General features: G+C 38.9%; 1 long non-coding RNA gene across 1 annotated transcript in view; it reads left to right on the top strand.

Annotated features, from left to right (window-relative positions):
- The first annotated feature begins 3,580 nt into the window (after positions 1–3,580).
- The window catches only part of LOC128112713 (uncharacterized), a 29,050-nt gene continuing 5,464 nt past the window's right edge, over positions 3,581–27,166 (top strand). Inside the window, exons 1-4 of the long non-coding RNA XR_008219127.1 lie at positions 3,581–3,713; positions 12,501–12,620; positions 15,072–15,225; positions 26,756–26,847. This is a non-coding gene — a long non-coding RNA (uncharacterized LOC128112713). The remainder of the gene's footprint in view (positions 3,714–12,500; positions 12,621–15,071; positions 15,226–26,755; positions 26,848–27,166) is intronic.

Genomic DNA, 27,166 nt, shown 5'->3' with positions numbered 1-27,166 from the left:
GTGGTTGCCAACATGCATAGATGATGCTTGCCTTGAATTTCTACATATGTTTAATTGTATATACATGTATATAAAGCACAGAGACAAAATCATGATACTTATACTTTTGAGCCACTAATGTAGATCTCTTCATTATCTCCTCTCATTTTGTGTTTATATTGCTCTTTTCCCATAGCCAGAATCCTTGTTTTTTTAATATCAATATAATTCTTTATTATATAAGTCTTAGAACTTATGTAAAGGAATTTGGGCATTATGGTATGATTACTTGGATCTATACTGGCTAGTTTTATGCCAACTTGACACAAGCTAGAGCCACTGGAGAGGAGGGAGCTTCAGTTGAGAAAATACATCTATAAGATAAGGTTGTCAGCAAGCCTGTAAGGCATTTTCTTAATTGGTAAATGATGGGGGAGTGCCCAGCCCATTGTGGGTGATGCCATCACTGGACTGTTGGTTCTGGGTGTTATAAGAAACAGACTGAAAAAGCCATGTGGAGCAAGACAGTAAACAGCAGTCCTCCATAGCCTCTATATCAGCTCCTGCCTCCTAGTTGCAGCCCTCCTTGAGATCCTGTCCTGACTTTCTTCAGTGACACACTATGATGAAGTCGTGTAAGTCAAATAAACCCTTTCCTCCACAAGTTGCTTTGGTCATTTGGTTGCTTTGGGTGTTTCATCACAGCAATCATAACCCAAACTAAGACAGTGCTATAGTTGAAAAACCCCATAAATAGAACAGGAAAACCTAGTAATTGTGCGTTGATTTAGGGTCAGAAAGGTGCAACATCTTTCTTCATCCATTGTAAGGTCATAGCTGACACTCCTATAACAAAAGACAAGAAAACAAGTGAAAATCTAACAAATTCCTTTACCCAAGATTTATATGAGATGGAAACCATCATAAATTAAATCCCAAGACCCAGGGAAGTCTTTTCTATACTTGGCTTGTGATGGCTTGGCTTCTGGAAATGTGACTGAAAAAAAGGTATTGTCTGATAGTAACACAGAGAGGTAAACTCAATAAGCCTTGTCCACATTTTCCTTGACCTGTGTAGTATTTATTCCTTCCAAGTGTAAGGTTAACACTTATCCAATGAAGGCTTTATGCCCTATTTACTGTCAAATAATGTAGGACAGATGATTTTATTTTGGCTTCCTCTTATACAGAAAGCCTGCAATAATACTTCCAGGTTTTATTTCTTCTCTAAGGAAGAGGATTTCTAGTCTCCATGACCCACTTCAGAAAGCAGGATTCTCATTTCTGTAGTTTGATTGGGGGAAGAAAGAAGAGTAGAGACTGGAAGGTGGAGGGAAGTCAGAGAAATTGTGTAACTAAGGTCTTCCATTCTCCTTCAGTTTGAAATATTCAGGATGCCAAAACACTATACTTTAGGATCTTGTTTTCTGATCCCCAACACTGGATATAAGCTATTTCACTCCTAATGTGTTCTACAAAACAGTATTTCTGGTTTATAAAATTAGTTCAGATTTAAATTTATTCTAACATTTGAGGAAAATGTATTACTTATTTTTCATCTATTTACTTCAAAATAATAAATTTAAATGTTCCTACAATTGTTTAGTTAAGAATTTTGTCATTATTTTTAACACTTTTAAAAAATAAACTAAGTATAATACTGGAAACTCTTCTCCCACGTATTGTTTCTGTTTGTGTACATCTTAATATTAATAATATTTGTTATTATGGTAATTTAAATAAGCATTAATATCTGGGAAACCCTCTGATTTTTGCTTATATATGTACTGTTTAAAGCTGAAAAAATCCTATTTTAGGAACAGATGTACTTTAGGTCACACCTGCAGTTTTAAACTTCACTACTATATTAGAATTCTATTCTTCTATTGTGTTCTTTCACGTATTTAATGTTTTGTGGGGATTTTTTTCCCATTGTGGCAAGATCTGGATGCTTTGCGGACATACTTTTGGCAGCCAGACTTATTGCAGCTGGTCTTGGGCTCCCATCTGTTGCTTTATATGACAATGCCTCTTATTGTTCAGCATGTGCTTGTGAATATAATGTTTCCTTCCCCCACAGTAATGTAAGAAGCTGTAATACAACCCAATACTATTATTAATATAACAGATTTCCATTACCCTCTGATTTGAAGCTGATGGCTTTGATGCCTTTATTCATGTGCTACCTTCCTATTGGTGGTATGATGGCTTTCCAGGAAAGCTGAGAGTGTTTGGAAACTTCCCAATTTGATCAAAGAAAAACTAAAAAGACCGTTCTTTTCCTTATTGTACTCTGATAAAACTTCTCAATTTTTTAATTGAGAACAGTGCAATTAATCCTAAGTTTGGTTGTAAATTTTGATTAAAGTTAATATTTTTTAAAATAAAATGTGTTTGACCTTAAAGCAGAAATGGTAACAGCTATGCTCTGTATTAAGGCTTAAAAGTAGAAGCCGCTGTAATAATACCAAATAATCACTCTGTTGACTGACAAGTAAAGATGAGTGTGCCTCTTGGATGGGTCTATTTTTTATTTTGAGAATGATAAATTTGTTTGAGAATGGTATTCATTTTGATCTCCATTTGCTAGGACTGATTTTTACACTGTAACCCATACATCTGAACACACACATGATAGTCACTGTTTTGAAAGATGGAAAGAGTTGTACCAAACTAATTGAGAAGAAGAGGTTACCACGAGAGACACAGAAATTTGATGGTCAGTTGGAATTCTGACTTCACACTCTCTAAAAGATGTAGCCACCTTTACATGTATTTTATTTAAAAAAAAAATGGAAGGAGGCATGTAATAATATTTCTCCCAAATTTTGTTATGTATTAGTCAGTCTCTGTGCACAAATCAACTTGAGGCTTCCTCCCTCACCTGAAGGTATAAGCGCACATACACACTGACTTTGCGAAGGATAGTCTACAATATGCAGATTAAAAGAAATAAGCATATCACAAATTTCCTGTTCCCAACATTCTCATAGCTTAAATGCTAGAGCAAAAAGGAGATAAAAAGAAACAAAATTTTACCCATAGAATTTCTATTACTTTTTACCACATTTCAAACATAATCACTATTTTAATTTCCCTAAAACTCTTCAGAGAAGAACACCCAGCTGTTTCCTTGAATGTATTTGGCCATCAGGATAGTTTTCTTAGCGTTTATTTTATTTTAATACTTCAGTAAATATTTTAAATTACTGCAAAGATACTTTAAAATACATATTTGACAACAAGATGTGTTGGGAAAATGAGTGGCAACATTTATTTAAACATACTTACAGGTTATTTTCTTGGATGGTAGTGAGAGATCATTCTAGAAAGTCTACATTCTTCTATCCCCTAGATGTCTCTAGAAGGTATGAGATCTCCAAAAGGCCAACTGTTGAGGACTAAAACCCCTCCAATTTGTGTTTTCAGAGTTTTAAAGTGATTTTTAAAATCATTTTTGAACTTCACAACTCGCCTTTTCCTTTCTTCCAGCACTTTCCTTTTCAAACACCAGGTGGCAGATGGAACCACTGTTTAGAGCACGCCCCCGACACCGCCCTACCGGAAGCTGTCATATAATGGAAATCTCCATGGCCACGCCTAGAGTTCAGCACCCCAGATGCGGACAGCGACACCGCCCAGTTGAGTCCCATGACTCGCTGCGGAGATTTTCACCTGACAAAGGAACCGGCCAATCTCAACGCCGCGTGATCGACCAATTTACAATGCCAGAGGTAGAGGGGGTGGATAGGAACCCCTTGGTCTGGGACATTCAGACTGGCAAAGGGATCAGCTGACATTAACCGATACCATACGTTACAATATCTAGTCGTTTGAGTTTTTTTTCTCTCCCCTCTCATTGCCCGCCAGAATATAAGTGTCTTATAAATACTGTCTTGCTGCGGGCAGACGTTTCATTACCTAGCCTCCGTGTGTTGGTTTATTCCAACAAGATACGTAAGACTGCAAAGGCGGTGCAAGGCTCTGTGAATTATGGCAGCCAGGGCTTCGTTTTGTAGAAGGTAGTCTGTCAGCTTTCTAGAAACCATAATGGGAACCGACCGCTTTTTCTCGTTTGCCAATCAATTAATCTTGAAAACACCAACAACAGCTGTCTCTTTGTTCGCTTGAAATTACTGTCTTAGGCAGAGACACCGGCCTGGGGTGTGTTCTGTAACTAACGGCTGGCTTAGGTGTCATTTTTCCGGTTGCCTAGCAACCAATTAGACAAAAAGCTCGTTGGGGAGATTTTGAATAGCGATTTAGAATAATGGAAACCTAAGAGTAAATGAACAGGGGCTCAAGATAGCATATTACTTGGGGCTAGAATTTAGAATAAGAGTATAATTAAATTCCAGGTAGAGCTAAAAGTCACAGTGACTATTTAGATCGACAAACAGTAAGCCGAGTTTTAGTTGCTATTTATCTGTATTAAACGGATTGCCTCTGTAGCCTTGTTTTCGGCTGCGATCATTCACATCTTTAACCAGCAGAGGGCGACTCGGCCGCAGTTTTCGGTGCTCGAACACACTCCTTCCTCCCTCCCCCTCCCTTCCCGGGAAATTAATTTAGCACCAACCTCTTCAAAATAGAGCAAGCTTAGGAAGGTGTAGTGGCAGAATTGCAGCGCACAGGACTTGGCTGAGTGCCCGCCCTTCTCGGCATTGGATCGCTGGCTGCTCTGTGCTCTTGACAGCATTAAATCTTTGCCTCAGGCTGCAGAGGGGATTGTCTCAGTTGCTGCAGGAAGGGGGGAAGGGAAGAAAAGCAAGCTCATCCCCAGAAGCCTTAGATATTTGGGGTCACTAGCTTCAAAGAATTGAAGGGGCCCGCGGTGGCCCAGTGAAACGACCAACATAAACTATGAAGGTTCAAAAAGTGGAAGGAGAATTTTACTTATTAGAGTCAATAACTGTGTTGGAACAATAACCAAAAAGGGCTGTGTGGTTTGGCTTTGTTACTCTAAGAACAAAAAGTGGGGGAAAGGGAAGATGTTAGAGCAAGTCTTGAAAAGAGAAGAAGCAAACGCAAGACCCCTTAAAGAGCAAGACAATGAAAGGGAGGCTGCCAGAATGCAGGGCAGAGCAATAAAGCATGCAGGATAAAGTTAATGTATTGCTGGGCAGGGGCCCTCGTTCTTGGTGGGCATGCCACTTCCTCCAGGGGAGGCATTTTACCTTGTAGAATAGGATTTTACAGAATCTCTCTGGGCAGACAGCCAGAAGTCCCATTAATTGGGCATACCCTTTCTCCTGCATGTACTTATGCTTCGACATTAATCTAACTGGTTTCAAACTAGTAAAATTAATTTTTTTCTGGAAGCCACTAAACGAAATTTTATGTATTGAATTTTTCCCTCCCTTGGTCATTAAATTTCTGTAAAGCTTGTGTTTAAGGAATATTTAATTAATAAATTCAATTCATAAAATAATACGATGCCCTTTTTTTCTGGATAAAGAACCCAGTGCATTGTATATCTAAGGTAAGAGATCTTGTCACTGAGCTAAATCCCTAGCCCCATACTTTCCTTAAATTGGTATTAGGGCAGGTATCTTAATGGTACAGATCAGCCCCTTTAAGAAAACATGATTTGACTCAAAGTTCCATGGTTAATTTAAAGATAAGTTGCACATTTATAGGGTTTTATACCACACCTGTGTTTCTGTAATATTCCCTCTGCACAGGAGCATTCATAATTTTCTTTGAATATACCAAACTTGATTTATGTCACAACAAAACAAATGAATATTTGAAATCGCCTAATATGATCTAATATAATAGAATTCAGAACTTTGGGAATTGGGGGGTGAGATAACATTTTTCTGTGTAGTCCTGGCTATCCTAGAACTTACTCTGTAGACTAGGCTGGACTCAAACTCACAGAGATCCACCTGCCTCTACCTCCTAAGTGCTGGTATTAAAGATGTGCACCACCATAGCCCTGCCAGAACTACATTTTTTAAATCCAAGTACTAGGTCATTGTACAAGCACTTAATGAATGAGACTATCCAAATAGCCAATGACCAAAGATTTTCAGCTTCATTAATCATCTAAGAAATATTAAAGGTTGTAATGAAATACCTTTTACTCTCTTAAGAAACTAGAGAAACAAGCAAAAAGCTGGCATTTTTCAAGTATTAAAAATGATCCGGGTAGTGGTGGTGCACACCTTTAATCCCAGTACTCCTGAGGCAGAGGCAGGCAGATCAGTGAGCTCAAGGTCAGCCTGGTCTACAGAGTGAGTTCCTGGAAAGCCAGGACTACACAAGAAACCTTGTCTCTGAGAGAGAGAGAGAGAGAGAGAGAGAGAGAGAGAGAGAGAGAGAGAGAGAGAGAGAGAGAGAGAGGAGAGAGGGAGGGGGCAACTACCACACATCACTGGTGGAATATAAATTGTTACAATCACTCTGAAAAATTGGCAACATTAAGATTAGAAGTGTATACCTAACAGAAATGTCTACATGTGTACAAAAAGATACATACAAGAATGTTCATCACATAGATCTGGAAACAACCAATGTACTTAACAGAATGGATAAATATATTGCCATATAAGAAATACACACAGCAATAGTGATTTTTAAACTGCTACTGCATGTATTTTATGAATAACTCTCACAAATATTATATTTGACAAGAAAATCAGAAACACGATTCTATGAATATAAAGCTCACTAATTTTTTAAAAGCTGTTAGGATGATAAAAGTGAGGACAGTAGTTACTTTAATGGAGGTAAACACTGGAAGAGCATGGGGGACTTCAGAAATTTGGTAAGATTCTAGTTCACCTGGGTGGTAGCAATCAGAGTAGATTTACTTGGTAAAAATTTACTACACTGTGTACAAAGATTGGTCCATGTTTAAAGTACACCTTTAAAAAGACATAAGACAGATGATATGAAACTCAAATTTGAAACCATTGAATGTCTGCACAGTGCACTGACAGTAAAATCTGAGTTCCTTAGTGTCTAGAAGGCCCTATGTAGACTTCTCCTGTCTGAATTCCCGATCTTCCGCTAACTGCTTTCACCTCAGTCACCACACTTCAATGACTATGACTGCCTATCAATTCCTAACTCCCCAAATCTGTGCTCAGCCTTGACTTTGCTGGGTTTCCCCCTGGATATGCTATCAGCAGCTTTTTGCAAGGCGTATTCCTTCAAATCCTTCAATTCAGATTAATGAAGCATCTTTAGAGAAGTACTTCTGACTTTGGAATTTAAAGTCCTTATTATTTTCCCATTTGCTGCTTTAAACAAACCAATCACTCTTAGTTATTAAGGTCAAAAGCCCAAAATGGGTCTCACTGAACTAATATCAGGTATTAGCAGGAATGCTTTCCCTCTGGACATTTTAAGGGATAATCGGGTTCTTCACCTTTTCAGTTCTCGGGGACAGCTGTGTTTCTAGATTTGAAGTCCCTTTTTCCTCATTCAACAACAGCAATGTTCCATACTCAGACTGCCTCTTACTCTGGCATTCTTTCTACCACCTCCCTCCCCACTCTCAAGAACCTTAGAGATAATGCCTGGTCCCACCCAGATGATACAGGACAATCTCCCATCCTCGAGGTTGGCTGAGAAGCAGTATTAACTCCTCCTTGTAATGTGTAATGTATTTGCAAAATCTGGGAAGTAAGATGAATACATCTCACAGGAAGTAGTATTCTTATTCTGCCTGCTGCAAGCCTACTCCACTCTTTGTGAATGCAGCGTGATGCTTATTTGCTAAAGACCACTAGTCACAATTTCAAATCATTTAAATATTTGTTTACGTACTCACTGCCAGACTGCTCTGCTATACTGTAAATTCTATGGGACCACAGACCTTACCTGTCCAATGCTTTTTTCCTTCAGTGCTTACTACAATGTCTGGCACATACTTGTGGAAAGAGCAAACAAATTGTGATCTTTTCCTGTGCTTTGATGCCTTCTCTCATTTGAGTTTTTTATCTTTCCTGCTCAGAAACAGTGTCTTGGGTGGAGAGGAAGTCATGGAGGAATCAATATACTCATCTTTTCATTTATACTTTAGAAAGATGATTTATAAATAAATGCCTCATAGAAAATAGCTCATCACAGTCAAATCAGACACTAACTTAGAAATCATGATTAATTGATTTATCAAATACTTATTGAACTCTCCTCTAGGCTCTGAGTACCCAGAAGAAATTACAAAATTCATTGCGTTTAGAAGTCTACAAACACATGTGCATAATATTATGTAAGGTAGAGACAACTGCAAGAAAATAGAGGGAAATGATAAGAAACCAATCAGACATTTTAAAACAGAGATTTTATCTATGTTATACAAATATGAGTCTGGGAGTTGGGGAAATGGCTCAGTAGATAAAATGCTTGCTGCATGGGTATAAGGACCTGAATTTAGATTTTCCAGCACCCATGTAAAAAGCAAGCACAGTGGCATGAAGCTGTAATCCCGGTGCTGGGAAGGAGTATAAACTGGCTTGTCACACACTAGAGTCACCTGAGAAGAGAGAATCTCAGTCGAGGAACCTACATTAGCCTGGTTGGGAGGCATGTATGTAGGACATTTTCTTGGTTAATGATTAATGTGAAAGTGCCCAGCCCAACTGTGGATGGTGCCAACCCTGAGCAGGTGATCGTGTGTTGTATAACAAAGCAGGCTAAGCCGGGCAGTGGTGGCTCACTCCTTTAATCCCAGCACTCGGGAGGCAGAGGCAGACAGATCTCTATGAGTTCGAGGCCAGCCTGGTCTACAGAGTGAGTTCCAGGACAGGCTCCAAAGCTACACAGAGAAACCCTGTCTTGAAATAACCACATACACACAAAAAGAAAGAAAGCAGGCTGAGCAAGCCATGGAAAGCAAGCCAGCAAGGAGGGCTCTTCTGTGGCCTCTGCTTCAGTTCCTGCTACCAGGTTCCAGCCTTGAGCTCCTGCCGTCTTCCCTTGATCATGGAGCATACTCCGTAAGCTGAAATTAGCCTCTTCCTCCCCTTAAGTTGTTGTTGGTCGTGGTGTTATCACAGCAACAAAAAGCAAACTAAGTTACAATGTTAGGAGGGTTCCAGGGGCTTGCTGGTCAGCCAGCATAGATAACTGGTGAGCTCCAGGTTCAGCAAGAGAGCCTGTCTCACTCATATAAACCCTCCAAGGTTGGATAAAGCACAGGGACAAATAGCCAAACGAATGGAAACACATAAACTATGAACCAGCGTCTGAGGGGCCCCCAACTGGATCAGGCCCCAATGGGTGAGACAGTTGATTGGCTTGATCTGTTTGGGAGGTATCCAGGCAGTGGGACCGGGTCCTGTGCTCATGGCATGAGTTGATTGTTTGAAACCTGGGGCTTATGCAGGGTCGCTTTTCTCGACCTGAGAGGAGGGGACTGGACCTGCCTGGACTGAGTCTACCAGGTTGATCTCAGTCCTCAGGGGAGGCTTTGCCCTGGAGGAGGTGGGAATGGGGGGTGGACTGGGGGGAAGGTGGGGGGGCGGGAGGGGGGAGAACAAGGGAATCCGTGGCTGATAAGTAGAACCGAATTGTATTGTAAAATAAAATAAAAAAAACTAAACAAAAAAAAGAATAATGAAACCTACATTGAAGAGTTGCTCTGAGATCTAAATGTATTAAAATATGTAAGGAAGTGAGAATAAAGCCTGATATCTAATAAAAAAAGAGAGCCTGTCTCAAAAGTGAGGCAACAGCAATAGAGGAATATACTAGATATCGATCTTGTCTGCACGTGCACACAGGGATATACACACATATGCACCCAGGCATAGAACCAAATTGTATTGTAAAATAAAATTTAAAAAAAGAATAATGAAACCTACATTGAAGAGTTGCTCTGAGATCTAAATGTATTAAAATATGTAAGGAAGTGAGAATAAAGCCTGATATTTAATAAAAGAGAGAGAGAGAGAGAAAGAGAGAGAGAGAGAGAGAGAGAGAGAGAGAGAGAGAGAGAGAGAGAGAGAGCCTGTCTCAAAAGTGAGGCAACAGCAATAGAGGAATATACTAGATATCGATCTTGTCTGCACGTGCACACAGGGATATACACACATATGCACCGAAGCATGTAACACACACACACACACACACACACACACACACACACACACACACGCACACACACGTCTGGTGGTTCTATAGATGGAATAAGGGAAGCAATGGACAGCCACTGCGATGATGTGGGCAAAACATAATGGTGTTTAAACTAGGGTAGTTAAGACAGAGTTCATAAGATGTGGATTTGAGACATTTTGTTTTACTCTTAAATTAATAAGTACTAATTATGTATATCGTACATATCATATAATAATTCCATCAAATGTAATAGATTTGATGGAAATCCCAAATAGTTATAGGAACTAGTTGTTTAAATACAATTATTTTTATTAAAAAATTTCATAGAATGTATTTTGATCATGTTTTCCCCTCCCCTCAACACCTCTAAGATCCTCCCATCTCCCTACCCACCAAACTTCATGATGTTCTCTCTCTCTCTCTCTGTCTCTCTGTCTCTCTGTTTCTCTCTCTCTGTCTCTCTCTCTCTCTCTCTCTCTCTCTCACACACACACACACACACACACACACACACACAGTGAAAATTAAAATGACCCATAACAAATACAACAAGCCGGGCGGTGGTGGCGCACGCCTTTAATCCCAGCACTCGGGAGGCAGAGCCAGGCGGATCTCTGTGAGTTCGAGGCCAGCCTGGGCTACCAAGTGAGTTCCAGGAAAGGCGCAAAGCTACACAGAGAAACCCTGTCTCGAAAAACCAAAAAAAAAAAAAAAGAAAGAAAGAAAAAAAGATATGAGACCAACATTCTTGTACGTTGATGGAAAAGATTCAGCAGAAAGGAGAGGAGAGAATCAAAAATATGTCATAGCCAGAAAACAATGTCCTTGAAAGCATGCTATGGCAAAGTATTTGAGCACAGGTACAGAGACAGTCTCAGATATGCACATAGCCAGTTAAAGAGTCACAGAACATAAAGCAAAGACAGGTTTGTATGTCAATGTGGTAAGAACTTCTGAGGTCATTCCTCTACTCACTTTGTTTGTTAGTAAACAAATAAGATGTTCTACTAATGGAGAGGATGGGGTATGCTGAAGGTTTTAAAAAAGGTATGAAGTAGTCAAGGTAGAATGGGTAAGAAAGGGAGAGTAAATGGACTACACGAATACTGTGTAGTAGCCAAACAGCATGAAGGGCCATTTGTACTCACACAAAGTGAGAAGAGCTAGCAACGTTATGACGCTTTTTCTCCCACATCAATCTATATGAACACGAGTCTGGTGTAAGCAAACTTTTATATTTATGAAAATTTAGACTCTATAAGCAAATGCATTTGGTTGAGAGAGGATCAGGATGTTAAGGATATACAAAGGGGGATGGTTATAATGGTTGACCACAGATATTTTTAGCAGTAAACAAGGGAACAGGGTAGTAGTGATTATAAAAAAAGGATAATGGAACTAATAAATTTCATGTATTGATGTATTCATGGTTGAGGTTTTTTGTTTTGTTTTGTTTTTTGACAGTAGGGTCCTATAGGGATTGAGTTGGAAAACCCAGAGGAATAGCTATAACATTTGATGCTTGAAACTTATGTTGAGAAAGTGTCACAGTTACTGATAATAATAATAATAATAATAATAATAATAATAATATTCTCATAGTGTAGATAGAATAGGCGGGTGAGATCGGTACAGATCCAGTACTTAGAGGAGAGACAGTCAAAAGAAGGAAACATTAGACTATTAGGAGAAACAACTATGCAGATATCCAGGAAGGAACAGAACTGGAAAGAGTAATAAGTTGTTGCACCAAAAGTCTCCATAAACAAGAGAAAGTCCCGTAGAGTCCATAGATAAATGATGAGAAGGTTTCCAGGGGGTGATAAATGTTGATGATAGGAGATTCTAAGCTGGTTGTCATCAGGACCAAGAGAAGTAGAGTTGTCTAGAAGTGTCAAAGATAAGCAAGACAGAGATTTCTTGTCTCTAGGCTCACTGGCATAAAGGCTAAGAAGACAGCATCACTATATTTTGAGAAGAGTAAAGGAAGGTGCTGGCTGGCTTCAGGTTTCAGTCAAATACAAAGGCAAAATTTCAGAAAGCAAATTGAGCGCATAGAAACTTTGCTAATGTACAGTGGGAAGGTTTTAGTAATTGAGACTAGGAACAGCATTTTAAAAAAGAAACCTATTAAGCCACACAGGAATTACTCTGGGTGACAAGAAATGATGAGGGAGTTCTAAATTTTTTGGAAACCAACATAAACTAAAAGTTGATTTTGATGGCACCATGACACAGAGTGGCATTAAAGTTATAAAGAAGGTGAGAAGTGTCAAGTACTTCTTGTCAGAAATATTCCATTTAGCTAAAACTAGCATCTTTCTTTACACATCGGGCCATGTAAGATTCCTTTTGACATGGTCCAATGTAGATGTGGAGGCCAGAGATGAACAGCAATTGTCATCTAGTGCAAAATTTCTTACTGGTGTCTTGGCTATCACCCATAACAGGAGGAATCAACACTCTGGCTTCCTACTCATCTTGAAGACAGATCCCCTTCAGAACACTTGATTCTTAGAAGAGCAGAACATTGGAATGGTAGTGGAACAGGCTGCCCTTTCCTCCCATGGGTAAGTACTATTTGAGAACCAAAGGCCAACAAGGACGATTAAAATGTGCTGGGCTGAAAAATATTTATGTATTCTTATGGCCAGGGTGAGTGGACAGAAAGTTCAGTTCAAACTTCGTGATTTTTTTCCTTTGAAAGTTGGCTACATTCTATCACCAAGATCAGAATCACAATGGTCTAATCAGTAACTGTGGACACTTTGAAACATCCTAATATTTAAGAGGAAATTAAAAGTAAGTCTAGCGAGCTATCAATGTTAAAAATCACAAACAGACACACACATACTGAGTCACTGTAATAATTCTCTAGTCTAGTTCACTGAGTCTCTGCAGATTCAATTTGGCATCAAATAACAGCCTATTCTTCTATGCCACAGTGGTTGTCTGGAGCTGATGAGGAGACAGATAACACTTAGGCTGCAGAGAAGAAGAAAGACATGCCCTCAGGTGACACTTTGTTTCAGAAACAGTCTGAGAATGTACATTTCATCTGTTTTTCTGGGTAGCAATAACCAAAATTGGAGACTTTTACTACATGCCTTTTCTTAATTTTATTAAGTAGGGAGTTTGGGCACCTGAGTTTCCATCTGGCTGTCTCCCTAATACTTACAAGTCAACAGATTATTTGTACCCAGCTTCTCCATCTGTGCAAATGCAAAATAAAATTATGCAAAGAGTATATGGGGATATTCTTATGTATCTTATGGGGATTTTTTAGTCATGGCAGATTTAAACCAATGTCTTTCAACATTAACCTCCATATTGGAGAATGTGTTTACTATCTTTAGTTTGGGCCTTAGTTGTGACAGGTGAGAAACAAGCCCTACTTCTCAGAAGACACATGACTTATAAAAGAAGGGAGCCAGAATCAGATGGCAAATTCAAACTGGGACACTATAAATAATACCTATAAAATGAATTAGGTTCTTAGATAGACAAAGCTTACCGAGACAGGGGAACAACCTTTTTTAATAGCTTGATAAGGTGGTTGAAAGGATTTAGCTCACCTTGATACCAATTCACCAAAAGTCAATTCTCCTGATGGCAGTTTGCCTAATTAATTCATCTAAAATGAACATTTTCTCCAACATTGATTCCCAATCCAAGCTGTGAATTAGGTGGTTCTAACCTGGGGAAAAAATAGAAGCAGGAACACTGAGGCCGCATTATTTCACTTGTGGTAGGGCCCAATGGCTGCCAGATTAAGTAAAGAAACCCAGGTAGACTTAAATATCAGACAAAACAAGTATACTTTATCCTGGTGTGTTCCACATAGTCCAAGGAACACAGTTCGAGAGACATAATTATACTAACACTTTATCTGAAACTGGAATGTAACCCTGCTTCCATTCATTAAATCAGATAACGCCCCTGTAACTCCAGCTTAGGCAGAACCATCAGTGGCTTTAGTGTATGTTATTAACACAGATTTCATTGGGTTTCACATTTTCTGAATGATTTTGTGTTTTAAAATAAATGTTTGAAAAGTCCATTTTAAGCTATTCGTGCATTATTTTTCAACCTGCTAGTTTCCAAAGGATGCTAAAGTATTTCTACTATCTTATGTTTCTGAAAAATATTGTTAAGGAAGCTGGAGAGACAGTTCGTCTTTTAAGAGCATTTATTGCTCTTGCAGAGGATCTGGGTTTGGTTTCCAGGACCCATTTTGTGGTTCATAGCAATTCATAACTACAGTTTCAAGGGATCCAGCAACATCTTCTGATTTCTGTAAGCACCAAACACACACACACACACACACACACACACACACACACACACACACACACACACACACTACACATACATACATGCACACAAAACACATACACATAAAATAAGATAAATAACTCTAAAAATAAATATTGCTGAGGGCTGGAGGGATGGCTCAACAGTTAAGAGTACTTGCTGCTCTTGCAGAGAACCTGAGTTCCATTCTTGGCATTCTCCTGACAGTTTACAACCTTAGTAACTCCAATTCCAAGGGTTCCAGCACTCTCTTCTGGCCTCTGTAGGCACTGTGCACTCACAGTACACATAAATGCATGCTGACAAAACACTCACATGCATAAAATAAGAATAAATAAATCTTTAAAAATATTATCAATATGCCATGCTTAATATGATTCATCCAATGTAAACTTTTTAATAATGAAATAAATATAATAAGATGAAACAAAAACTAACACACTAGAGTTGGACCAAACAACCAAACAGAAAGAAAACAATCAGAAACCCACTGTTTTGCACACTCAGGAATCCCATTAAAACACTAAACTGGAAGCCATAGTGTATATGCAGAGGGCCTGGTGCAGACCAGTGCAGACCCTGTACGTGCTTCCTCAGTCTTCGTGAATTCATATGCGCTTTGATCATGTTGATTTAGAGGGATTTGTTTTCTTGGTGTCCCCTCACCCCTTCTGGCTCTTATAGTCTTTCTGACTCTTCTTCCACAGGGCTCCCTGACCCTTGAGGAGAGGAATTTGATGGGGAATCCCATTCCAGGCTGTGTTCCAAGGTCTCTCACTGTCTGCATAATGTCTGGCTGTAGGTCTCTGTATTGTTCCCATCTCCTGCAGAAGGAAGCTTCTCGGTTGATAGCTGAGCAAGGTACTGAACTATGACTATAACAGAATGTCATTAGGGGACATTTTATTGCTGCATTCTTTTAGTAAAACAGTAAGTACTATTTGGTTTTACCCTAGGTCCTTGGATTATCTAGTCTCAGGTTCTTGGTCACCCGAGCAGTGTCAGGTATGGGTTCCATCTCACGGAGTGGGCCTTAAGTCAAATCAGTTATTGGTTGGTTACTCCCACAAGCTTTGTGCCACCACTGCCCTAGTATATCTTGCAGGCAGAACAGCATTGAAGATCTAAAGGTTTCTGCCTAGCTTGGTGTTTATCTTTCTCTTTTGATAGCATGCAGAATACCTTTCTGTGCCAAAGATGCTAGAACATAGTGGTGAAAGCTCTATGCAGGCACAAGCTTGACTTCTTCATGGTCAGTGAGTTGTGTTGTTCTCTCCAGCAATGGGGCCTTGCTGTCAGTTTGTGGTGAGCAACCTACAGTCTTGGCAACAGCCTGGGTTGTTTGGGGATTTCCACAGGACCCTTTTTGCCAACACCTCAATGAGATGTAACCCAATCCTATTACTGGAAGCTTCATTTGATGACAAGGGATGTTGGGGCTGTCTCCCCCATTATTTGGCAATTTCAGTTAGATTGCCTTCATGTAGTTTATGTATTTTAGGAAGTTTCTACTGTATTATGTTTCCACATGACCCTTCAAATGGTCCTTAATTTCAGCTGTCTCTCCCCATATTCCCTCCCTTGTCCCCCTCCCCTCATGCTCCTTCCCACTTGATCTTCCCATTCCAGCCTGCTCCATCCATCCATAACGATCTATTGCATTTCCCTTTCCTAACAAGATCTATCTGAATGTAAACCCAACTCCAGTGATTCTCTACATGTGGGTCACTGAGAGAGTCCACAGGAGGGAGGAATGCAGGGTTTTCCACCAGGATCTGCTTAGTCCTGGAGATTAGAAGTGAGGGAGGAGAAGCCACAACAGGAGGTCTGCTGTGGAGCTGGAGATGAGGTTAGGGGATGGACTTGAAGGAGCAAAGGGAGAGGTGAAGATTTGCAGTTAGCCTACTTGCTTTCCAAGCAGCCTGCAAGTTTCCAGGCTTTGTCTGCTAGAGTTGGGGGGCTGGGATAAAGCAATGAGTGGGAGGGGGAAGAAAGGGAGGGAAGATCTTTGTGATCCACTGGAGAAGGGCACAGCGGGGCAGGAATCAGCAGGTGGTCTACTGCAGAGCTAGGGATGAGACTGAGGGATTACATTTGGAGAAGAGGACTAATTGGGAAGATCTGCAGTTAGCCTACCTGTTTCCCTGGCTGGAGTACCAATGTAATACTTTCAAGTATTTGCTTATTTTTTGCTATTTACTGCAATATTATTTTGTGGCTTGCATTTTGTCTTTAGATATTGTTCAAGGTGGATTTTGAAGTGAAATTTTTTTAATTATACATACAAAAGAAGTATTTTTTTATTTTCCTCTTTATAAAAACTTTGACTCATCTTGAGATTTTTTTAATTATTTATCAAATTTTGTGACAGAGTTTATGACTTTCAATATTCTCTTCTCATTAGTGAACCCTGATTATAGACATTTATATCTAGTTTGAGCCATGTGGCTATGTGGTGTGTGTGTGTGTGTGTGTGTGTGTGTGTGTGTGTGTGTGTATTGTGATATAAAAAAACTATGCTAGGTGGAACTTCTGGGGAACCCTCCTAAGATTTCCCTTCTTCTCGTCGATGAAAACGCTGGAGTTCTAGGTGCCACATTGAACTATGGGAGACTCTGGAGATGGAGAGGCCATTCTAAGAACAGACAACAGAAGTTACACCTCCCAATTCCAAGTAATATAGTAAACCTAGCCTCCACCTCAACTCCCTACCACCAGACTTCTTTTTATGCGGGGAACATAATTTCCATCCTGACTAAGTCACTTTTATTTTTGAATCTTTTAAACCCAAACTAGCTTACCACTTTAATACTTTCATTACCTCCCCACCCACTGTGGGTATGTATACATCTCTCTTCTTTCACATATGTACTTTACTTGATTTTATTGAATTTATTTTGGTGTATAATCTTTTTAAATTTTTTATTATGGTAAAATGCACATAAAATTTACCATGTTAACCATTTCAAAAATGCCTTCACAACATTGTACAACATCACCATCATCTATCACCAAAACCTTTTGCATTTTGTAAAACTGAAACCTGATTAAATAACAATTTCCAATTCTTTCTACCTCATGGGCCCTAACAATCATTTACTCCCTCTCTCTCTCTCTCTCTCTCTCTCTCTCTCTATATATATATATATATATATATATATATATATATATATATATATATATATAAATACTTATTTTGTATATACTTTCTGAAGATTATCATAGTAAGTGGAATAAACTAGAATCAGAAAGACAAATATTGCGGGTACTCTCTCCTGAAATGTTGATGGTTTAAGGCATAAAAGTAGAAAGGGGAATATGTGGGGAAAAGAAAGATCCACAGAAGGTGGGAATGGGGAACAAGCGAGCAATGTAGATTTTAGTATGATACGCATGTGGAAAATGTCATAATAAAACCCATTATTTTGTACAATTAATATATACTAATAGAAAAAATTACTTTATGATTTTTTTTTTGTTTGTTTGTTTGTTTTGGTTTTTCGAGACAGGGTTTCTCTGTGTAGCTTTGCGCCTTTCCTGGAACTCACTCTGTAGCCCAGGCTGGCCTTGAACTCACAGAGATCCACCTGGCTCTGCCTCCCGAGTGCTGGGATTAAAGGCGTGCGCCACCACCGCCCGGCCTACTTTATGATTTTTTACAACCATCTCCCAAAAGCAGAACATTTGAAGAGAAGTTTGTTTGGCTAATTTTAAATAGTGTAATGTCTGTAAAGTTCCCCCATATTATAAAATTCATATAACATATATATATGTTTATATATATATATATAAGTATACATCAGAATCCCCTTCTTTCAATGCTAAATAATATTCCACATTTATGTATATATACATATTCAGAACACATATTACTAGCCCATTCACCCACAGGTTGGCATTGGTCTAGCTACCATGTTTTAGCCATTATGAATAAAAAACCTCTATGAGTATGAGTTTGTTGGTATCTGCTTATGGTCTTACTTCCAATTCCTTAGGATATGTATCCAAATGTCAAATTGCTAGCTAATGCAGTGATTCTATTTTTATTGGGGGGGGCAGGGCAGGCCAGGCCATGCTGTTTTTCATAGCGGTTACACTGTTATATTCCTACCAACAGTGCATGAGGGTTGCAATTCTCTTCATCTTCACCAACACATAGCATTTCCTGTTTCATTTGATTGCAGCCATCCAAATGCTCTGGGCTTGTATCCTGTTATAGCACTGACTCGCATTTACCCTAGTAACTAGCCATGCTAAGCTTCCTTTCTTGCACTTTGCTCTCACTTGTACCTCTTCCTCGTAGAAATGTCTGTGCAAGTCTTTTGCCCATTTTCGAATTGGTTGTTTGAACTTGTATTGTTGTATTTTAGAAGTTCTCTCTGTATTCTATATTGATACATACATACACTTCTTAAAAAGTCTTTAAATAACATGTGCTTATTTTAAGATACAAAGAGGCATAAGAGGATATCAGACTCACTCTCCCTACCTAAAAAAAAAAAAAAAAAAAAAAAAAGCGTTGTTAAGATTTTTGAAATATTTTCTTTCAACCTTTTTTTGTTCCTTTGTGTCTCATTTCACATAGCAAAGTGCCTGGCTTATGGTAGTTACCATAAAATATCATTTTAATGATTGAAGTATGTATATATTCTTTCACATCTTGACTTCTGCCCCCTTAGTGGATGTAACAAAGGTATATTAACCATTATTTTATTAATAATAAAAATATAATGAAGATATTAGTGCATAGGTCTTTGTCTAATTGTAGTTTCTGTAAATGGATATTTTGAACACCTTTAAAGCTTTAAGTACATCATAATAAAGGGTTAGATTTTAATGGGACCAGACATCTCTCTTTGTATCCAAAGCAATGAAGATATGAAACAGAGAAGGCAAATGGGGGTCACTTTTTAATGACAAATCTGATATTAGGGAATATGTTCATATATTTAGGAAAATGTGATTCTTACACTGACTTCTAGAACTGAACCCAAGCAAGGGATTCTTAAGATATTGGCAGGCACAGAGTAGAATATGGGCTCTGGAAGGAGAATTTGATTCAAGAAAAAGAGAAGAAACAGATGGCTTATGCATGCCCTATTTACCCTTCCAAATTCTGCTGTCAGGAAGCAAAGTTTTTTCCTAAGAAGGAGTGCAGGATCAGGTGCATGTGGGCTTGAAATACCAACTTATTACAGCTCCTTCAAAATGGAAAAGAGAGGGGGAAGGGGTATCTCTTGTCTTTGAGAATTGGCGTATTCATTATTTTTCTCATTGTCATGACGAAATACCTGATCAAAACCAAGTTAAGATGGAGGAGGGTCTATTTTGGGTCAAAGTTTGGGCATATAGTCGACCTTGGTGGGGAGGGCCTGGTAGCAGAAGCATGAGGGAGTGGCTCACATTTCATCCATGGTGAAGAAGCAGAGACAAATGCCAATTCTCCTGTCTTCTCCTTCATTCCTTTTTACTAAAGCTCCAACTCTAGTCCATGCAATGGTGCTCACATTCTTCTCTCCATGGTTAATGCAGGCAAAACACCCATGCCCATTAAATAAATGAATAAAAATTTAAACACCACTGCTGCTACTACTACTACTACTACTAAGACAGACAGACACACACACACACACACACACACACACACACACACACACACACACACGAGATTTAACCCAGAACTTTGGGTATACTGGTCATGTGCACTACCCCTGAGCATATTATACCCCAGCCCTACTTTAAATTTTAATTGATAATACCTGATATGTAATTATTTAAATTTATTACTTATGTTCATTAATGGCATGGAACAGTTGAACATCTTCCATATTTACAATTCCACATGGAGTCATTTGTTCGTATTTCTGGAAGCCCAAGCACTTATCTTATACATTTTTATGATTTCTTCATATAATAAAAAGTATCTTTCACTTTATTTTCTGTGAAAATTTTGACAGTCCAACAGCCTTTTTATGTTACTATTATATAGAACGAGTCTATGTGATCGTATCTAGTCTTTGTGCTTTGATTTATTACCTGCAAGCTTAGGAATTTCTTCTCCTAAAAGGTGCTTAATAGATAAGCATTTTTGTTTTATTCTATTTCTTTCAAGTATAATTTATTTTTATCTCCTTAATCAAGTGCTGTTCATGGAGTTTTGGGCATGGTGTGGGTAAGAACTCTTGTCTCCCTTTGTATCTACAGGCTTTCTCACATCAGGTAAGCAAATAGAAAGACCTAGAACTTGGAAAGAAATACAAAATCAAGTGACTTTGGTTTTCTTCATTTGAAAGGAAAAGATATTTTCCCTTTATGATTAGTCAGCTAAAATATGATTTATCTTAAAATTAAAATAAGAAATTTCGGTATAAACTTTCATAATGTAAGAGGGAAAATGTCAACTTACTTTTAATGAATGCAAATATACTCACAAAAGAGTGAACTCACATGTCCTATATAAAATTTGTTAAATTTAAAATTAAATTTTAAGCTGATTAAATATCAGGTAGATTCATTTTAATGTAAATTGATTTTTGAAACTTGTTAAATTTCTATTATTTGGAGTCTCAGTCACAATCAGGGTTTCACTGGAGATGAGAAGGTGAAAAACAGAGTTAATAAGGACGATAGGAAAGGGAGAAAGATAGTAGAAGCAAAAAGGGAGAGGAAGAACAGAAAATAATCAATAGGGAAGAATAAGGGTGTTTGAAAGAAGATGAACTAAAGAGTTGGAAGGATGAGGGATAAGAAGGAGGAGAAAACTGGCCATGGTGGTTCACTCCTTTAATCCCAGCACTCCAGAGGCAAAGGCAGTTGGATCTCTGAGTTCAAGGCCAGCCTGGTCTACAGAGTGAGTTCCAGGACAGCCAGGGCTACACAGAGAAACCCTGTCTTGAGGGCGGAGGGGAGGAGAAAGAGAATCAGAAACTGATTCAAAATCATTCAGAATGGGGTCAAGTGCCATAGTGTAAACTTGTGAAGAAAAAAAGAAAGAAAAGAAAAATTGACTCATTTTGTAAGTGCTTCCTCTGCATCCAGTGATTTTCTAAGCTCTTCTCCGATATTAGTTCATTTAGTATTATTTTTCTTGATGTACAGTGAGACGTTAGTGTCAACGTTTACTTTGTTGGTATTGTTAATACAACCATTATTTACTATTGGTGTTGTTATTGTGTGTGGATGTACATGATTGGGGGCACACATATCACGACACTTATGTGGAGATCACAGAACAATGCTGTTTCTCCTTCCACCTTTTCATGCTGGGCCATCTGGCTGGCCCTCAACCTTTTCAATAACTCTAGTACTCATAAGAAGCAGGCTCAACCCAGCACTTGTGGGAATCAGTCACATTGCTATCCAAGTACCTACAAAACTAGGAACAACAACATGTGGACTCCTTCTTGGAAAAATGGAAGACAAAATCTTGCACCCTCTGCTCTTCATGTGAATTCTGGAAGGTGGAACTCTAGGGCCAACTCATTTGGCCTCCTGTGCTTCATGGTTTCTAAGTTCCTGATGCAACAAGGCCCCTGGGACACAGGCCTAATGCACTATGTTCCTTCTATGAAATGTCAAGTCTGCATTTATTGCAGTAATTATCCACTGCACATATACAGACTGAGCATTGATTTGGAGATCACACATTGTAATCTATCTGGTATATCCACTGGGCCAAATAACACTATCAATTTTTCACAATGTTTTAAAGCCAAATTTGCTGCTTAGATACTTAAAGGTGTCTTGTATTCTGATAAATAGTTGACTCCATATGTTAGGACAGTCAATAATGTTCTTCTAATGGAAGAGACGGAAAAAACGAAAATGTGCAGCTTTATTGTAATTAAAGAAACTCAGCTGAGGATGTAGCTCGGCAGTAGGATGTTTGTCTAGCAGGCTTGAGGCCATGAGTTCAGTGCTTACTGCTGCACGAAGAAAAGGAAATACAAATTAAATAATCATTGTTTGCTTATTATGATTTCAAAAACAAGAAAAAGTGATTATATGTAGTGTTGAAATTTTCGACATGTTGGTACATGTACACTGCATTTATAGGGCTAATCTTGAAGTGTGCATATGTTTATATGTGTGCATGTACATGTATGTGTAAGTGTGTTTGTGTGTATGTGTGTGTATGGTTTTATTTATTTCCCTGTTTTGGAACTAATTTTGAAAGGATAATTAGACTAATGTGCCAAATAGAGTCAGAATATTTTCACTGTAGTAAAAATGTAAGACTTTCAATTTCTATTACCAGAGGTCTGACTAAATAAAATAAAGTATTGCTGTATCACAGACTACTACACATAAGGATTTACATGTATGTGGGAAGGAAGCAAATGGCAGAAAACATGAATAGTACTATTCTTTAAACCTTTTTAAAAATGTATTTTCTGCCTCCTGATGCTCCCTACTAGGCAAAGAGAACTCAGTCACACCATCAGCTTTTCTGCACCGCTTTATTCACTTCCTTGTGAGACTGTGGTGACTTATTTAATTGGAGAAATTTTTTGAGACAAAGTTTCACTGTGTCGCCTTGGCTGGCCTGGAACTTGCTGTGTAGACCAGGTTAACCTCGTACTTACAGAGATACACCTGCCTCTGCCTTCTGAGTCCTGGGATTAAGGGTGTGCACCACCACACCCAGCATTTATAACTGGAAAACTGAGGAAGAATAAATAATTAATAGCTGTCTCAGCTCTGTCTCTTTTTGTCCTTGAAACTGGAAAGGGAATACTCACTCATTTCTCTTCCTCCTCGCTATCTTCGGTGCCGATACTATGATGGGAGAGTTGAATGATTCCAAGGCTCACTTAGTGGCCACCTTTAGCATTCACGCTAGTCTATGTTTAACTCATCTCTATCATTACTAAAAAGAATTCGTTTGACTTTTATGTTATTCTTTTATCACACTTGTCAGTTAATTCAGAATTCTGGATAAGGGAAAAGACTGTTATTTAGCAGGTCTTTTTTGACCATGCAGGTATATATGCCTTGAAAATTGATTGGAAAAACACAGTTAGATTCCTAATGGCACCTTTCTACTTCACTCTCTACTTCTGTAAACTCTAGGCTTCCGTTTAACTTATTTAAAAAGAAAAGCTTGTGTTACTTTTAGAATCAACAGATGGAAATCAATATTGATATTTCATTCTGAATACAAGGAGAATGAAATGTAATAGTGAAATACTCCAATATTAGTAAGTCTCTCTATATTATATTGTTTATGGCTCTCAGGACATTACAAAGAAATAGGTGCTGTCATTCACTCCTAGCTGCCTCGGATCTTGTGATACATGGCAATAAAAGAATGAATCTATTTCATCATTGACTAGTTATGTGACATGGGAAAGCTGTTCTCCTTCCTCTTAAATTTTTGGTTGGGAGCCTAACCTTTAGCAGCCGAGCCATCTCTCCAGCTCTCTCCTCCCCTCTGGGCCTCAATTTCCTCATTATTAAGGAAGTTTCCTTCAGATACTTTCTAATGTCCAAAGGCTGATGCTTAGTGTACACCCAGCGAATAGCAGCTGTTATCAGATTGTTAAGCATCTTCTTGCTCTTTTCTTGGGAGTCTCATTCCTAAGCACAGCCCTTTAGCCCATGGCTGGTGGGACCATGAATGCTTCAGAATTGGGAATCTGAACTGCAAGGTGACTTTTATGAATCACTAGACCCAAGGAATTATATATTTGGAATCTGTGAAAAAAGGAAGAGAGAAATGTAGAGAAGAATGAAATATATATAATTGGGGAAGATAAAGAAAATAATTCTGGCTTTTGAATTACTAGTTTTGGTCATTTTGGAAGGCTAGCCTCATTCCCATCCTTAGTTTCAAGACAATCACATGTCCTAATTATAAATCATCCTTTTTGGCTTAACCTAAATGGAATTGCTTTCCTTGTCATCTAAGAATCTACCCTACAATATACATCTCTGTCCATAGAAATGATCTTGTCTTGCCCATTGAGCCTGCCATTCTAGAACTGCACAAAACAAAATACCTGTGATCTTATTATTACCCAGTTGATGCTTAGTGTGTACAATAACTTAGTTCCCACCCTATAGTCACCCAAGGTGAGATTTAGCTCTGCCTTCCTATTCTAACTACCATGCGCAAGCATGTGCACCCCTCATCGATGCTCTAGAATGACCCTGCCAGATGTCTGACTTGGGCTATCATCCTGCTGCACCTCTGTGAAAGGCGTGATAGGAAGATAGGGGTTTCTGAGACCCAAGATTGCTGAGAAATTGTCCTGAGGCCTAAAAGGGATGAAGAAAGAGATCTGGAGCGCAACTGTATCAGAGAAGCAACGTAAGCTTTGTCTGGATGGTGAATGCGGTTAGCCATAGAGAATGGAGTAAGCCTAAGGGCTTGGCAATGCAATTCTTTTTGGAAAGACTGGTTTGTCAGAGAAAATGCTATCAGTAATTTAAAGAGGAGAATCATTGCAAGCTCTGAGCCAGATGGTTTTGCAATTGAAAAAATTGTTTTAGCTTGCAAACGGTTGCCTTGATCTTTGCTGTCAAATTTATTATTTGATAAGTAATTTACTTTTCTTAAAGTAAAACCAGTTCCTTGGGTACCAAGTTCTACCTTTCAGCTAAGACGTAAAATTAGCGTGCTCTCTCCTCAGTTAAGCCAGATGATTTTAAAACTAAGAAGGCATTTTAATTCTGAGGCTCTTTTTTTCACACGTGTGTCAGTCTTGGGCTTAAGTGGAACCCCACCTCGTTATTCTGGATAAATAAACAAAGATAAACCTCTCTGGCTTTTTCCTGTTTTTATTGTGAATGTCTGTTCCTGTTTTTCATCATTTAACTATAAACAGAGCTAAAATATACTGTTAGCTACTAAAAATGAATTTGTTTTCAGATAGAGGGATGTGATTATTGTAGAGGAAGATGCATAAAGTTCATTAACAGCCTTGCAAACTCCCTCTGCAGAATACACAAAGGTTTACAAAGTACAGGCGCAGAATTTATCACTGAAAACACATGGTACTTTTTATTTCTGGTAGCAAAAATCTAGACATATGAACTGACCTACTCTGGTGATGGGATGGCCAAACACCCTAATTGTCGTGCTAGAAACCCCATCCAAAGACTGAGGGATCTGGATGCAGAGATCCATGGCTAGGCCCCGGGTGGAGCTCTGGGAGTCCAATTAGCGAGAAAGAGGAAGGTTTATATGAGCGAGAATTGTTGAGACCAAGGTTGGATAAAGCACAGGGACAAATAGCCAAATGAATGGAAATTCATGAACTATGAACCAATGGCTGAGGGGTCCCCAACTGGATCAGGTTCTCTGAATAGGAGAGACAGTTGATTGGTTTGATCTGTTTGGGAGGCATCCAGGCAGTGGGACCTGGTTCTGTGCTCATTGCATGAGTTGGCTGTTTGAAACCTGGGGCCTATGCAGGGTCACTTGGCTCGGCCTGGGAGGAGGGGACTGGACCTGCCTGGACTGAGTCTACCAGGTTGATCTCAGTCCTTGGGGGAGGCTTTGCTCTGGAGGAGGTGGGAATGGGGGTTGGGCTGGGGGAAAGGTGAGGGGGGTGGGAGGGGGGAGAACAAGGGAATGTATGGCTGATATGTAGAACTGAATTGTACTGCAAAATTTTAAAAAAAAATCTAGACATAACCCAGACATTAATAAAGGAAAATCTGAATACACTAAGATCTGAATTTTTATGGGACTTGAGGAAGTCTCTGTGTTATTATCAGTTAAAAATCCTATGGGGAAACAGTATTTTTTTATTTTTTATTTTTACTTAAAATGAAAACAACTTAGCCTACGTGTGATATGTGCAGATGCATACACAGAGGGTAAATGTGCAAACAGTTTACACTGGTTGTCTGTGTAATGGTTTTTCTTTTTAAAACGTGATTACACTTGTTCATGGGCAGCATGCTTGTGATCACTGAAGGACAGCCTGGGGGAGTCAGTGCTCTCCTCTTAGGGTGTGGTACTGGGGACTGAACTCAGGTTCTCAGGTCTGGCGACAGGTACATTTATTGGCTGAGTCATCTAATGAGTCTCTGATGTTCTTAAATGTACCTCTGGATTGCTTGGTTTATTTAAAAAGAACATGTGTGACTTCCATAATAGAAGTTCAATATCACATAAAATCAGTGTAACACAGTAGAAGCAAAACCTAAAAATGGGAGCTATGTAATGAATCCTCCCACATACTTACGTATCCGTTGTTAACTTCTTTCAGCTCTTCTCTTAAACTGGTTGATGTTTACAGGAACTGCTTGTCACCTTTGTGGCTAGAGAGCTGCATGTCATACGACAATTTTGTAACAATGAAATACTGAACTTTATTTTTCATTATCTCACATCTTCGTTTACCTTTCTCCATTTTTAATTTCCCATTTCTTTATGCAGATAGAGACTACATTGTGGAATTAAATCTTCTAGTACCTCTTAAAAGAGCTTAAGGGAAAGAAAAAAAACTGCAAGCCTGGAGGTTGTTTCAGGTAAAAGATTTTCAGTGTTTCACATTTCAGTAGCTCCAAATGATCCCCACAGATCAGCCTCAGGAGAAACCAGAAACGAACAAAAATTTTACCTAACTAGTATAACAATAGAGTTGTTGTGTACCAAAGGCAGGATAGCACCACACTCATTTGCTATAGTGCACTTAATAACAAAAGGTGCTTGTGTGTGTGTGTGTGTGTGTGTGTGTGTGTGTGTTTCACAAGTGCATGTTCACACACTTATGCCTGAGTAAAAGGGGATATCTTAGCTGCAAGCTGCATTGTGTCGTGCCAGTCAGCCGTCAAGTTAATCAGGGGA

The sequence above is a fragment of the Peromyscus californicus genome, unplaced genomic scaffold, assembly GCF_007827085.1.
Source record: "Peromyscus californicus insignis strain IS unplaced genomic scaffold, ASM782708v3 Scaffold_17__1_contigs__length_78620276, whole genome shotgun sequence".
Lineage (NCBI taxonomy): Eukaryota > Metazoa > Chordata > Mammalia > Rodentia > Cricetidae > Peromyscus > Peromyscus californicus.
Note: the sequence above shows the minus strand (reverse complement) of the source record. Positions and strands in the feature narration are given on the sequence as shown.